General features: G+C 42.0%; 1 protein-coding gene across 5 annotated transcripts in view; it reads left to right on the top strand.

Moving 5' to 3' along the window:
* Sik3 (SIK family kinase 3) overlaps positions 1-16,712 on the top strand; it is a 205,875-nt gene that overhangs the window by 112,171 nt on the left and 76,992 nt on the right. The gene's annotated exons all lie outside the window — the stretch shown is intronic.

The following is a 16,712-nucleotide window of genomic DNA, read 5'->3' on the forward strand; positions in this document are numbered from 1 at the left end:
GGACCATCCTTTGTGCACACTGGGAGGAGACAGGAACATCTTCTGAACAATGGGGAGAGACAGTAGAGACCATCCTTTGCAAAAGTGGGAGGAGACACGAGCATCCTTTGCAACAGTGGAAAGAGAGAGAAGCATCCTCTGCATTGTGGGAGGAGCCAGAGCATTCTCTCAACAGTAAGGGTATCAGGGAAGGACCTAGAGACAGAGGCAGAAACTGTCAGAAAAGATGGTTATGGACCCAGCAGGTATTTTTTAAAAACTGTAGCCTATATGTCCAAGAACCTCAAGGACTTCCAAATGTAGGCAAAATACAGAAAAAAAAAAAAAAAATCACACCACAGGGAGAGCTGATGTTGTCAAACACAGAGAATTTTACGTTTATTTTATGTGCATTGTTGTTTTACCTGAATGTATGTCTATGTGAGAATGTCAGATCTTGGAATTAAAGACAGTTGTGAGCTGCCATGTGGGTGTTGGGATTTGAACCTGGGTCCTCTGGAAGAACAGTGAGTGGCTGTAAGCGCAGAGCTATTTTTTCTACCCCAAACGTCACATTCTTAGAGGAAAGCCACATAAGGAAAACAGCTGACTACCCAGCTGAAGTGATGGCGCTGTCAGAGGACTAGGGTAATAGTCACATAAAAGTCTGTTTACCAGACTCCATTATTCCACAGAACCATTGCAAAAATGAAGCTGGATGTGGTGGCGCAGGCCTGTAGTCCCCAACACTCGGGGAGGCAGAGGCAGGCAGATCTCAGTGAGTTTGAGGCCAGCTTGGTCTACGCAGGGAGTTCAGGACAGCTAAGGCTACACAGAGAAACCCTGCTTTAAAACAAAACAAACAACAAAAACTAAAAAAAAGAGAAGGTGGTAAAATATTTTTCCAGGGTGGAAAAAAAAAAAAAACAAAACTGAGAAAAACTGTGCTGACAGGTCCACCTTACAAATATAGAAAGCCCTAAAGGACAGTCTTAGGCTGAAAGCAAGTATTTCTAGATGGTCATTTAAGTCTATCCACAGGATTAAGATATGAAAGGAAAAACAGCAGAGGTAGTTTTGTGATTATAAAAGAAGAGATGTATTTCTTTTTTCTTGATGTCTGTGCTTCAGTGGCACAAGTTACAAAACTGTGGCCAGGTAAATGACCATGCACTAGAACACTTTAAAAAGCTGGAGCTAAGTGTACTGGGTGTGAGACGGCCAGATAGAGTCTAAGAATATGGCTCCCAGCCTGTTAGCTGCTGGCCACATGTTTTTATTTCTCTTTGGAAATGTAGCTAGTTCAACTGAGGAACTGAACTTTGAATTTAGGTTAATTTACAGTGGCGTTTGAACTGTAACTAAGGCATTGTTATAAAACTCTTACAGCGTTTTAGCTGCCACAGAGAAAGCACATTCTCCAAGATCACCCTTACTTTGGCACCTAGTACAAGGTGAGAAAGCCTCCAAAGCCACTCCCATGTGCTAAATTGCTGGGCAGACTCACAGAGCTCACAGCTGTGCGTTCTTCCGGGGAAAAGGATCCAGGGAAAACCAGCCAACGAAGATGTACGATGCCCAGAAGTGCTAGGTATAGAGTGCTCATTGTCCTCTGCTTGGATGTGCTTTGTCCTGGCACCAGTGTGTGACAGTGTGCACAGAATATTGCTTCTGGAGGCTCAGCCTTTATGCCCACATTTTTATTTTATGTACACCCGATTGATTGATTGCCCACACAATTGACCTCTATGTTCAGGTCAACTGACACTGATGACCCAGAGTCCTACACTTAGTTTCACTTTGTTGGTCTTCCTGATGTCCCTAAATTACACTCAATACTTTCCTATCTAAATGCACCCTAATTTGAAAGAACGAAGAGTATTTCCCTTTGGCCACAGTCAGCTTAGCATTTGAGTTGCAGTGTGCCGTGTGTAAAGTAGTCTCTGGACCCCTAAGACTTGGTGTGCTTGGAAAGCAGAAAAAACAGGGCTCCTTGCTGGTTTCTGCATTGTCGACATGGTGAGATGTGTTAAGTGAGTTACTAAACTCAAGTTCAAAGTGAGCAATTCTGCTTACTTTCTGCTGTAATTACTGGAAACTACCAAGTTATATAAATGTACTTCTGTAGTGCAGACCTAGGAACTGTGGTAAGAGCATACACCAAGCAAACCAGGAATCTGAACTGGGAAATCAGAAGTTTTTGAATGCCAATATGACTTGTTTTGTTTTGTTTTCTGAAGCATTGTAGATTTTGGGTTTTTAGGTGGGGGATGATAATCTGGTGAAATCTATACAATATTTCCAAATAAAAATAAACCCAGAAATTGGAAGTACTGGTCTCAAGCATTTCTAATAAAGGATATTCTATCTGCACTGAAGTTTAGTGTCAGAGGAGAACAGCAAGAGGTGACAACTCTACACTGTGGCCATAGGAGGGAACGCTGAGCTCAGAGAGGAGCTCCCCAGAAGGAAGCTAAACTGTCAGTCTCGCTAGATAAGTGTGTGCTGACCTTGTCTAGGGGACTGGACTGGACTGGACTGCCCTGGGCATCTCTGCTCGTGCTGTTTTCTGACCCAGCTCCTGCAGCTTGCTCACCGAGTTGGTCCTACAAGGGCTTAGAGCGTAGAACCCTGTCTCTGGTGTCTTTGTAGCTCCTCATACCCTCCTGCTCCTTGTACATTTGCCTCTTCACTGTGCTTCACTGCATGGTCTTCCTATCGCCCCCTTCCCTTTTCCCACAACTCTACCACATATTTTAGAATCTTTCCTGCGTTACCTCACTAGAGACAGCTTTATCTAAGCCTCATTTTCCTACTGGATTACTACTCTGTATCTCATTTTTGCTTAAATTTTCTTCTTGATTCTTATAACCAATTGACATTCATATGTTCAGTCACACATTTATCTGCTAATGTACAACTTTTTAAATGCTCTGTGTACATATGCATAGGTGTGTGCCTGTCATGGGTCCACATGGAGTTCATTGGACAACTTTGTGGAGTCTCTTTGCTCCGTCCACCTTTATGTGAGTTCCAGTTACTGAACTCAAGTGATCAAGTTTCACAACCTACTGAGCCATCTAATGGGCCCTGATTTGCTTACATCTGACATTACCAAAATACATCCTTTTTTTGTTTGCTTGTTTTTGGTTTTTGTTTTTTTGAGACAGGGTTTCTGTGTGTAGCCTTGGCTGTCCTGGACTTGCTTTGTAGACCAGGCTGACCTCAAACTCACAGTGATTTGCCTGCCTCCCTGAGTGCTGGGATTAAAGGCATGTGTCACCATGCCCAGCCACCAAAATATATCTTAGCGGTAAGGCTTTTGTCTTTTATTTTTGGTTCTAGAAATTCAACATAGAACCTTGTACATGCTGTGCAAGAGATACTATACTGAGCCATATACCAAGCCAGGAGTTTGTAATTTTTGATCCTTGTCGAATCTCAGAATAGTTTCCACAGAGACTGTATGGCTAGTAACTACTTATAGATCAGCTGAATAAGTGAATGAAAATAGAATGACTGACAGTATTAAAATCTTGACCTGCTTTTATTGCAGTGTCTAACACATACCAGGTGTTTTGAGTTAAACAGACAACGGTCATTTTTTTTTTCTATACACATACTTTACTTATGTGAGTTTTTGACACAGTGGGGAAACATGTTTTGCGTTTTCTAGTTGAGCGTATAGAGAAAGAAGCATATTAGAGGTTTGACTTAGAAGCAGTGGAATGGGTTATTGAATGTGTGCTGTTTATTCATGTAGCTGTTTTATTGAAGTGAATATTGCTACTTAGCACTGTATTGTAAAAGGACTGCCATGACAGTATGGTTCTACCTAATCTTCCAAACAGTATTGAGAAGATGGCTAGTTTTGCAGATCACTAAACTACTAATTCAAAACTTCTCCAATATGATTTCTTGATATATATTTCCTCAAACTTGCTATTTGAGATCATATGCTCTTAAACCTAGCACTTTTAAAGCTCCATGGGTGCCATCAGAATGTGTAGGCTCTTAACACAAATTATTAATTCAAGAGGATTCTGCTGAAATGTAAATGATTTATTAGGAACACTCTCCCTGTCTTAATATAACATTTCCCAATGGTGCCAGCATGCATGAAACCTAGGAATTTCCACAAACCAATGTATTTACACCATGGAGCATTGAAAGACTACCAGTAGGGCAGGTCGTGGGAAAGGCCAAATCTTATAACGATTGTATGCTGCATACTGAGGTCAGTGTTCGTTGAGGACTTTTTTTTTTAATCTTTGTTACCTCTTAGATTTTCAGGGACGTTAACATAAGCCTTTTAGCACACACTATATATTAGCTTGCTGTCACTTTTTAAAAAATGTGTTGTTTTAATAATATCCCTTGTCTCTTTATACACAAAACTATTTTTTTCCACTAAATTGTTTATTCTTTTTGATTATAAAGACTAGCTATCAAAAAAAAAAAAAAAAAAGACTAGCTATTTGCTCAGGTTTTATAATGGAGGCAAATAACCACACCATTGAGTTTATCTGCTCACTGAATCAAGCAGATATTTCCTTCCCAATTAATTTTTCAATTGTTAGTCTGTTTCTTTTTCTTTCTTTCTTTCTTTCTTTCTTTCTTTCTTTCTTTCTTTCTTTCTCTCTCTCTCTTTTCTTTTTTTTTTGTTGTTTGGTTTTTTTGAGACAGGGTTTCAGTATGCAGCTTTTTGCTGTCCTGGAACTCACTTCATAGACCAGGCTGCTCTCAAACTCACAGAGATCCACCTGCCTCTGCCTCTGCCTCTGCCTCCCAAGGGCTGGGATTAAAGGCGTGTGCCACCACTGCCCATCTATTTTTATTTTCTTAATGTTGTACGTGGCTAGTTTACATTTGTGATCTTGGGGAAGCCACTGTGCCCAGTTTTCTGATCAGGGTGTTATTTGTACCATGTGAGTGAGGAGCGTGCAGAGGCCAGAGGTTGATATTGGCTATTTTCCTTTCTCTCTACCTTATTTTTTGACATAAGGTTTCTCACTGGACCTGGAACTCACCATCTCAGCAGGACTAGGTAGCTTGTGAGCTTCAGGGATCCTCCTGTTTCCACCTTCCCAGGGTGGGATTACAAGGCACGTACCAAAACCAACATTTTACATGAGTGCTGAGGATCTGAACTTGGGTCCTCATGCACAGCAAACGCTTTCTGACTGAGCCATGTCCCCAGCCCCTGTTTGTGGTTTTGGAGACAAGGTCTCACTGCATTGCCTACACTGCAGTGAACTGCCCATCTCCCGCCTTAACTGCAAGTAACACGCCAGCAGGCCCAAGCCAAATATTGTTGCTGACGTTAGTACATGTAAGTTCCCAAGGAGTTTTTCTGTTTTGTATGTGTACTAGATACACATGTGTTTGTTTCTACACACTTTTTCTGAGGGTTTTTCTAACTATTTTTAGTTTTTGTTAAGAAAATTTTTGTGTTTGTATTATATCATGTGGCATGAAAACATTTGAACAAATCAGTATCTGGGGGATAAGGCAGCTGCTTTCTCCTTCACTTCTTTGTGTCAGTAGATTAAAAAAAAAAAAAAACCAACTGTCTCAAAGTATTTTCTTAACCCTTTTAGGAAAATGTAGTTTTCTTCAGACAGATAATAAGGATATAAAATATTTAGTCAGTCAGATATGGTGGCACACGCCTGTAATCCCAGCACTTAGGGAGGCAGAAGCAGGCAGATTTCTTTGAGTTTGAGGACAGCCTGGTCTACAAAGCAAGTCTAGGACAACCAAGGCTATACACAGAAACCCTGTCTCAAAAAACCAAAACCAACCAACCAAACAAAACCCCACAATAATAATTAATCATAACTTTTATTGACTTATAAAGAGATTTTTAATTCATATTTGGAATTAATACATCACATCTCAGTACATCTTCAATCTTTGATGTCCTAAAGATATTCCAGTTGGCGTTCCATTTCTTAAAGTGTTGTAAAATACTCAGTATACAGAATTATTTTCACCATCAATTATGACATTGTTGTGTAGTCATTTGTAAACTGTATTCTATAGAACGGAAACTGTAGCTATTAATCAGGGACCATCTGTTTGTCACCCTACAGCCACCCCACAAGCACCACTCTTCCTTTCATTTTGACATGAAAATGGAATCACATGGTGTTTGTCCTTTGGGGACCAGCTTATCTCACATAACATGATGTCCGTGTGTCAGAACCATCATCAAGTGATGGAAGCTGCTGCTGGTGAACACTGTACAAGTAAAAACCCTTTTCACTGTAAGCATCTCCACCTACTCAAAAGGGAGAAGACTCTTACGATAACCTCTGTCCTCTTCACCCAGTTTTGACAGTTATCAGCCTTTTGCTGATTATGTTTCTTCTTTTCCCCAACTAGTCTATCTTTTCAATTTAGAATATCTCAAATCAAATTCAAGGTGCATATTATTTGACTCATAAATACTTAATGTTTTCTTATATTTAAGGGGTTTTAAACAGCTTAATCACAATACCTATCTTTTTAAAAAATTTATTTATTTACTTCACAGCCCAATAGTAGCCCCCTTCCTCCTCTCCTCCCGGCCCCTCCCCTTTTTCCCCTCCCCCCCCCCCCCCCCCCCCAAAAAAGGGACCCCCCCCCCCCCCCGCCCACCGCTAGCACATCAAGTTGCATCAGGACTGAATGCATCTTCTCCCACAGTGGCCTGGTAAGGCCGCCCCACCAGGGGGAAGTGATTGAAAAGCAGGCAACAGAGTCCATGTTTTAAGAGCACTAATACAGTTTGCCTGTTGTTTTTGCTTATGAGACAGGCTTACTATGTATTCCAGACTAGCCTTGAACACTGAATCTTCTTCCCCAGGCTCCCAACTGCTGGGAGTACAGGCATGTGCTTTCACACCTAGCTTCAAGAAACTTCTTAGTTTAAGATATTTTGCAGCCTTTGACTAGGTTTATTAATTTATATGTCTTAGCTTAAAGATTCTTTTCATCCCTTTGTTCATCTTCTCATGAGTGTTCTTTAACATAGCAATCTTATCTAAGTCCTTGCCTGTTAATTGCAAATATTGGAATCATTTCACTTCTTTCATTGACTTTATAAATATGTGTTTCATTTCTTTCATATGTGCATGCCACAGCACACATTTGGCGGTGAGAGGAGAACTTGTAGAAGCCGAATACCTTTGACTCCAGTCCCCAGGCTCGACAGCAAGCATGTCGCCTGCTGACCATCTTGTGGCTCTGCTTCTTTCCATCCTTCTAACTTTTCACTATGCTGGCGGGAAGAGCGGTCACGTATGGTTCTGGGTTGTCACTTTGGCAGTGTACTTTGTTCTGCGGGTGGTTAAGTTTGCAGGCCAGCCCTCCCGGACCTACTGCAGCTCTCGTCTATGTGTCGTCATAGCGCTTCTGTTTTCATTTGTCCTCATTTTTGTGTAGCCCTTACTCCAAAGGGACAGTTTTCTACACTTTTAACTTGAACTCCAGGATCTTCTGAGTTGTGGAACCTCTAAACATTTCTGGCCTTCTCAGACTCTCGGCTGCTGCTCTCTATAGCTTCACCTCCTAGTCTTACTTTATCCATCTACAGTGAAGGACTTGGCAAGACCTGAGTAGAATTGCCATGCTGCTTTTGTTGTTGTTTTGTTTTTGTTTTTGTTTATGTTTTTAGTGTTTCAAGACAGGGCGTCTCTGTGTAGCTCCAGCTATCCTGTACTTGCTTTGTAGACTAGCCTGGCCTCAAACTTACAGAGATCCTCCTGCCTCTGCCTCCCCAAATGCTGGGATTACAGGCATGTGCCACTGTGCCTGGCTAATTTTTTTTTTTTAATTTTTTTTTGAGACAGGGTCTCTTGGGTAGCTCAGGATAGCCTCAAACGTGCAATTGCCCAACCTTTGCTCCACACTGTTTCAGTGCATCAGCCTGATTCTTTGCTGATTCCTAATGTTCTTTTCCAGTTTTCTTCTCCTTTGCTCTTCTGTATTATTTTTCTTGTTTCTGTAACAAAATCCTGGACAAGAAGCAACTTGAAGGTTTATTTCAGGTTACATTTCAGCATGGCAAAGAGGCAGTGGCAGGTACAAGCGCCATCACATTACATCCAGAGTCAGTAGGCAGATAGTAGTGAGTGTTGGTGTCCCATCCCTCCGTCGTTAGGCTGGACTTTCCACTTTACCTAACTTAATCTAGAACACCCCTCCAGACATGCCCAGAAATTTGTCTCCAAGGTGATCCCACAGCCTATCAATTCAACAATCAATATAAATAAAATCTTTCTTGTCAACTTGCTATCCAAACATAGCACTTTTAAGCCATAACCTTCTATGCCTTGGACATGTAGGTTCATGGCCATCCATGGTGTAAAATATTCAGTCCAACTTCTGAATTCCCTGCAAGCTTTTTAACAGATCCTCCACTGTTGGAAAGCCCAAAGTCCTAATGTCATAGAAGACTCAAGGTGGCCTCTTCACTGTATGTCATAGACTCAAGGTGGCCTCTTCACTGTATGTCATAGAGTCAAGGCGGCCTCCTTACTGTATGTGTTAGAAGAGTCAAGGCGGCCTCCTTTCTGTATGTGTTAGAAGAGTCAAGGCGGCCTCCTTACTGTATGTCTTAGAAGAGTCAAGGTGGCCTCCTCACTCTATATCAGAAGACTCAAGGTGACCTCCTAACTGTTAACCCCTATAAAATTGTAAACAAGTTACATATTTCAAATACATAGTAGCACAGAAGAAACATTCCAGTTTCAAGAAGCATAGAGCTGAGTAATTGTGTTCAAAGCAAGACTGCAAAGCAGTAGGGAAAAAACTCTATGGCCTGAATCTGGGGTTTGTGATGGGACCGTCTGAGCTCCAAAGGGCATGGGTAGTCCAGCCTTTCAGCACCTCTCTATATATTTCATGACCTCTCTTTTGGGCTGTCTCTGCTAGGTGCCTGCAGCTTTCCTCAGTGGCTGTCCAATGGCCCTGGCGTATCCAGTACTTCACTGTCTCTACACTGCAACCTCGGCTTCAGCTTCACAGCTTCACACAGTGCCCTTTCAGGGCTTTCTTACATGAATCCCTACCTTCCCACATATGGCCTGGCCCCAGCAACACTCTTCTCCTGTGATATAAATCTTCTCTACCCCCACAGTCCTGTGTCCTTCCTGCCTGAAAAATCAGCACTGGTGGTGGATGATGCCACCAGTGTCTGCTACCTACTCAAAATGGGGCTTGCCCTTATGACATCACTCTTAATAGTCTCAGTGCCGATGGCCATGATCTCTTTAACAATCCTAAAGCCCTGTCTTGTCTTTAAGGTTAAACTCAAATTCCTTTCCTCTCAAAGTGCACATTTTTATATCTTTCTGCTTTGCCTTTTGATATTTCTCTCACAGTAGGCCTGGATGCGAGCTGTAAGAAGTAACCAAGTCAGTAACCAATGCTATCCTGTATTGATATTTTTCTCTACCAAATGAAGTGATCCATTGCTGTTATGTTTAGCCTCACTCAGGTTCTCAACACAAGTAGACTGTAGCCAGCTTTTCTGCTAGGATAGCATGCAAATGGCCTTTAGCCCAGTTTCTAATTGAGTGCTTATTCTCCTGAAGCTCGGGAGCAGGCCTTTACTGTCTTCTGTGTGCTTTGGTAATTTGGTCATTCAAACTCCCACAGAATGGCCCATTAAGTCTCTTACAGCATGTTAGGGCTTGATACATAACTGTCTTACTTATGCCTTTCATAATCTGCAAGCCCTTCTTGGCTTGCCACATAGGTTTTGTTTGTTTGTTTTCCAATGTAGTCTATTGCTTAAGACTGTCTCACTGAATGTCCAGATCCCGGACTCGGCTCATCATGTATATTGTGTCATATAACATAATCTCCTAGCTCTTTGTTTTGATAAATTGTTAGTTGTAGTTACAGTTTGGTTAAATGTAGGTGTAATTCCCTGGTGGAGAGGCAGGAATTCTATATACCTCTTCAATTGCTTCACTTTGAGTATTGAATAATGATTAATTTTCTAATGAAATTCACAATAACCTGTAGGTTTAGGTGTGTGCCTACAATCCTTTTCTTTACAGGGTTCCCTATTGACCTTGGCCAGTTGGTCAAACTGTTCCTCTTACATGGTCACCTAGAGATATCATGTCATGCAAAGTTACAGATTGGAGGCTGGTCCACTAGTCCTAACACTCTAGAGGTTGAGATAGGACGATCTGGAGTTTGTTGCGAACCTAGGTTACGTAATAAGCTTGATTTCAGGTCTGCTCAGGCTACATAGAAATACCATGTCTTAAAACAAAATTCACCCCCCAAAATTGCAAACTGGTAGTTTTCTAATTCTTTCATGCTATTTGTGTTTGTTAGCCTTAAAACTTTGCTTTAAAAACCTAGTTAGAAAACTGTAGCAAAGTCCGATTTCAAACAAGTTGATACCGTAGCAGTCTCCAGTGGGACCCACTAAGGTTGATTTTCTTTCTTGAATGTGTCTGGTGTGCTTTAGTGCACTGAGGTCTCATTCTTTCTCTCCCTCACCAATCTTTGCCCTTTTTCTCTTCTCTCTACCACTGAGCTACATCCCTTCCCCATGTCATTGTTCTCTTGCTTTGCTCAAATTATTCCACTTAGCATCTTCATCAAATTGACTTCTCAATAACTCCTTTGCCTTTTAACAAGATCCCAGGCCTGCCTTGAACACTATCTATCTGTCTTGGACTTAGAATTATACACTCCCTGTTTAAAGCAGAGTGCCTCTGAGAAATATAAACTCTGCCTCTATGCATGTTCATGTTTGTGTAGCATTGGTTTTCCCATCCCTCCTGTGCAAACAGAAGCACACTGCATAATTTTTTCTTCTACTTTTTGGGACTCAAGAATAGATGTGTCATTCATTAGCTGGCCTTTGCTGATCCACTGGGGCAACATGAGAGACATCTGTTTCTAGTGCAAGAAAACCTTGGAATATGGACTGCCTTATCACAAGCCACCTGGCCTTGTGCTTTGGAGATATTTTTTAAGGAGCTCTATAAAAATCAGTCATTCTTATGTGTTCATGTAAATTAGTTTGGTATCCTGCTTTGTGGCAAAGTGAGTACAAAAATGAATGTAGTCAGACCTCTGTGTTGGTGGGTTCCAGGAGATTGAGAGTACTAAAAAATTATCTCTGTACTGGTTAGTATTTCCCTTGTCAATATTCTCTAAACAATACATATCTATGAAGTGCTTCACATGTGTCAGATACTGTACAAGTGCAAGAAACAGTAATGAACACAGGAGACACAAATCCATATTGACACTTGTAGTGTCAGACATCACACAAACTACATAGATGTTTAATAGTTTGAAGATAATAAAGTGCAAAAAAACATTGAGGCAGTTGGCTCAGTGGTTATGAGCACATGGGACCAGAGTTCAGTTTTCAGCACCAATATGGTTTCTCACAACTTTCTGTGACTCCAGTTCCAGGGTATTTGATGTCCTCTTTGGCTTCTGTGGGCACCAGGCACACATATGATACATAGATAAGCATGCCAGTAAAACACCCACATATAAGATAAAATCAAAAGGGCAGTCAAGGGAGGACTCAGGAAAAAGTCTCTAATACTGTCAGAGTCCACATATTTCCAGGAGAAAAACTGAAAGAACAACAGTCCCAACCAAGACATCTTTGCCTCTGTGTTTGACCATGCCAGCACAGTGTAGGGAGAACTTTTGGGTGATAGACTATGTCTGTATCTTTTGGAGCCAGCAGTAAAAATGGGCTTATTTACACTTGTGCAAACATTCTCACCAAGGAGTAACTCCTCAGAAAGAATAGCTAGCTGCTGGTAGTTCTGCATCCTGAGTACAGTGGGAATGCTGCATATCTTCATGTGTGATAAAACGGCACAGAACTGAGTGGATATCAAACCCATGTCAGATTCATGATTTGCTCTAACTGTAAGATTTAGCCATTCAGGAAGACAGTGGCGGTACAGAAGTCCTGTTTGTGTTCTCTTCTCAATGCCTCCTGACTGGAGAACACATGCAGAGAGCCAGGGCCAGAGGAAGGGATAATACTTAGGCGTGATATCATGTGATCTGGATAATCTGGGAGCTAGCTGGTGACCATTCACCTGAATTGGTGACATTAGAAAGTATGGAGGCAAGAGTGAGCAATCACTGGATTCTGGGTACTTTTGGGGGTGGAGTGAGTAGATTGTGTTGGTCAGTTGGTTGGTGAGTCTGGGAAAAGAAACCCAATGGCACAGAAGTCATTGGTCTAGACCACTGTCGGCCAGAGGGACTGTAAGAAGCACCGCAGCGTGCCAAGAAACCTGCTGTGTGTTAGTTGGAGTTTTCAGCCAGGAAACAGAGCAACAAGCCTGCTTCCTCTACCCCAGAGGAGCCTGACCTTCAAACTGGAGGACAATAGGATAGCAAAGGGCGCACTCTGTTAACCTGGGGCAGCATGAACTATTTTGGCCTCACCCTGGCTCTTTTGGAAAGAAGCTTTTGTTTGATAAACAGGAAATTGTTTCCATGGGTGTAGGAAGAAGAAATGATAGAACCAAGTGGCAAAGTAAAGAGTTGCTGGCTATAGTTAGCTTGGAATGAGCAGACGTGGTTTCAGGTTGCCACAGGGTTTTCAGGTCACCACACAGGACCTGCACAGGCACCTTCCCCCCAGCTAGGCTGTGTTCACCTTTCATCCCAGGAAACACGGTTTCTGCCCGCCGCTTGACTTGTAGTGGTTTCCATCAGCTCTGAAGAATGGAGACAGTCTTCACAGAGTGGAACAGTGACTTATTTTAAGAAAGGTTAGCTCCCTTCCACTGTCCCATTAGTGGCATGCCTCTGAGACTCCAGTGAAGCTGGTGTAGGCAAGCAAAGACTGGCCTCTGTGTGCTTTTGCTCTTTGAAAAGTTAGAACCTGAATATACCACAGAATATAGCATCTCCACCCCACGCCCTAGTAGACTGGGACAAAATTAGAGTGAATGTCTATGTGCTAGTGCTGTCATGCTTTTCAACTACAGAATTCTTTCATTATTCTGTCACCCCTCAGAGGGTGTGTAAGCCTCAGAGTGACACTAATGCTTGGAAAACTTCATGGGGGAGAACAGATGAAGGGCATGCCAGGTGACCTACAATGACTGGTAAGTGAGGAAGAAAACCTAGAGTCTTCTTTTGATAAGAACTCAAAAGGGAAGAAAATGGAGACTCACTTTGTTTTGTGTTTTAGCTGGCTGGAGCCACTTTGCAGTGGAAGAAAGCTTAAATGGAGCCCACATGTCAATCATAAGTAGCTAACTGGCGGTGGAAAAGATCTGCATGATGGACTTTACGTAGCAGGTGTCTCCTTGATGTCTGCCTAGGGGGAAGGAAGGGCAGGAATTTGGAATATCAGAAGCTAAGGTCCTGGGGGCTGGTATTGGTTGTTAAGACACAGGAGAGCTAGCTTACAGAACGACCAGGAGGAACTGCTTATAGCTAGAATCCTGACAAAGTTCAGGCTGTGTTTTTCTTTGATTGTTGAGTGGATTCAGAGCCCCTGTGGGAAGGTCCCCCAACTATATGTAAGTGTAGGCTGAGCTACTACTTGGGATTTCTCCACTAGAGGTTAAATGTCCCATCTGGACTTGAGTTTTTGCTTCCTGCCTAATGAGCATATAGGAATATAAAGCAGCCATTTGTCAGCCCGCTACTGAAAGGCACGTTTCTGCAGGGACTGAAACTGCAGGCTGTTGATTTCCTGGCACACCCACCTGACCTTAGACTGAGAGCAGGCTGATGGGTGGGGGAATCCAATGGGTGAAAACCAAAGCTGAGGCTAAGGTGTGAATGCGACAGTTGAAGGTGAAGTGCACGGGCACCAGTGAGGAGCGGTGCGAGGGCTAACTGCTGGACCAAGAGGAAAGCCTGGTGTGCCTACCCAACACTCCTTCAGTGACATTCACCGCTATGCCCACACTTACAGGAATCATATGTGCATGTGTGTAGCTGGAGTTCTGTGTGGTCTGAGTATCCCAGTCTACCCAGTATGCTGCCACTAATGCCTCCCACTAGGACGCCGAGCAGTGATCGGTGTTTAGAACCATTCTGTGAAGCCCAGCGGGCTATGGGAGAGCTTGGAGTTCTACTAACAAAACTTTTAACTATTCCCTGCATGGTGCTGAGTGAACGTGTGGAAATTCAAGTTTTGTCACATATGTTCTATGATCACTCTTAGAAAAAGTTCAAGTCTGTCCCCAAATGCAGGAGCTTTTCATTGGTCCTGGCCTGTGACAGTTGAGTTCCATTTAGCAGACCGGGCATGGGAGTGCTGGCAGTGTTTTGTCCAAGGACAAGCAGTCTAACATTGTGAAGATAAAACAGAACTAGGCTGTGTTCCACCAGCCGGGACTCTATAACAGTTTTGAGAACTTTCCAGTCATGTTAGAAAAGTAAGGTAGTCAGACATTTACAAAGAAGTTTTGTTTTTAAATGAAAGAAAATCATTTATTTTGGAAATCATAAAATTAATCATTCTGTCATGTTTAAAAAGCTTTGATGTGTTTTGGTAATTAGTGTTTACTGCCAGATGAATGTCTCTTGGGCATTTTAATTAGTGGGTGGCATGGCCAAATGAGCTTCTGATGGTAACCCTTCAGAGGAGTTTGTTCTTATGTTTCTCAAGAAGAGCGGTCTCCTCAAAGCTCTTTAATTAGACCAAGTATAGCAACTAAAACATATTATTAGAATAATTAGGCCCCTCTTAGGGGAATGGGGGTCAGGGAACTGGTACTGTTAGAGAGCCATCGCTTAAAATCTAGTGTCCTGTCTCTGATGGACGTCCAGTTTCTGAGTTGCTTGTGTTGCTGTCCTCGGTCAGGGACTTCATGCTGTTCAGAGTGTCCCATTCTCTCTCACTCCACCCCTGCCCCCAGATCTCACCAGAATCCTAAACATGAGTATAAACTTATCCATCCATCCTTTTTTTCCTAATAAGTTGCAAGTAACTGTGGGTTTTTTGTTTATTTGTTTGTTTTAGTGAAAAGCTTTAAAGATCTTGTGTATAAGAAACAAAACATAATAGTTCTTTTAAGGGTTGTTTGTTTTATGTGTTTTTGGTGATTTCGAACAGACTTTTCCTAGGTAGCCCAGGCTGGCCCCCACCTCAGCCTCTTGAGTACTAGGATGATAGGTTTGTTTGCTACACCTGGTTTGAAGAATCTTTCTTAGTAATTATATACTCATAATTGTGTGTGTATGTCTATGTCTGTGTCTTTGTGTGCGCGTCATGTTTACACTGTAGAACTATGTCCCTTGCTTTCAAAATACAGTTTACATGTTTTCAGAATCTGCCATGTCGATGGCTTTCACTCTAGCTACCGTGCTTTGCTCTCCTCTCTGGCTCCTGGCTGCTTTTCTCTGAGCTCTTGTTCTTTGCAGTCATCACTAGTAATACTTCATTCTAGATTCCGTTTTCTTTTAGGGTTAAAGAAAGATATCTCCCACTAGTTCTGTGAATGAGATGGGACCAAAATACTGGGTGATGTCAGTGAACCACTATTAATGAGCAGTCATACGTACATCTATATTGCTTAATTTTTTACTTCCTTGTTATATCAGGATACATATGTTAACATTCTGATGGCAAATGTGTCCTTTTTCAGCCAGATCTTTTGGTTAAAGGATTTTTCACAAAAGGTTATTAGATGTTTCCAATAGAACATGCTACTCCCCCCCCCACCCCCTGTCCCCAATCTCTGTCTCTTTTTGTTTTTTTGAGACAGCGTTTTTCTGTGGAGCCCTGGCTGTCCTGGAACTCCTGAGTAGACCAGGCTGGTCTCACAGAGATCCACCTGCCTCTGCCTCCCGAGTGCTGGGATTAAAGGTGTGCAGTACAGGCCCAGGCCGTGTACACTTGTAAGTGGTGAGCCATCTTTCCAGTCCCGACGCTGACATTTAATCTGATCAGCTGTCAAGATGTAGAGCTAGGTTAAAGCTGTGAGTGATGCTAGCTCGGTGTAAACCTGGTACAGTGAGTGCAAGGAAGTGTCCTTTTAAAACCTGCTAGAATGATGGGGCAGCCAAATTGGTTTTTCAGTCTTGAGGCTAGCCTGACCTTTAATATCACAGTATTTGTTAAATGTGAAGTTTGTGGTTTTTGTTTTTGTTTTGTTTTGTTTTGTTTGATTTTTGCTTGGGTGTTCTTCCTCCCTCTGCCTCCATTCTAGCCACTTTGTTATTGATTATTTTTCTGGGTACAAACTTCTTGGTTTTCAGTTAATATCTGTAAAAATTAGTATTTTAGTTCTAAGAACAGCAGATTGAGATATAAAGATGTGTATGTATGGGTTTGTGAGAAAGAGAGAGAGAGAGAGAGAGAGAGAGAGAGAGAGAGAGAGATTATAGAGAAGACAGCCTGGACAGAGCCCTTTATAAGGCCAGTCTCTTAGTGGTATCTACTTAGTTCTAAGATGATTGGTTGCTAGGACTCTGCTGTTTGATGCATTCTTCAAAGACAGGAAATGCTTCTGATGCTTATCTTCATGTGTGTTAACTTATGTACATGTAATCTTTTGCAGCGGGATTATGAAAAGGAAGGTGTTAAGTGTTCTAATTCTTGAAAAATGGGATTAAGCCATAAGAACACTTTTCTTATGGTAGTACAATGTCTACTTTTTAAAACTTTTTTTTGGGGGGGGTTTGCTATTTTCTTTCCTTTTTTTTGTCTGTTTAAAGATCTGCCTATCTATCTATCTATCTATCTATCTATCTATCTATCTATCTATCTA

The sequence above is a fragment of the Psammomys obesus genome, unplaced genomic scaffold, assembly GCF_907164565.1.
Source record: "Psammomys obesus unplaced genomic scaffold, mPsaObe1.curated_primary_1811, whole genome shotgun sequence".
Classification (NCBI taxonomy): domain Eukaryota; kingdom Metazoa; phylum Chordata; class Mammalia; order Rodentia; family Muridae; genus Psammomys; species Psammomys obesus.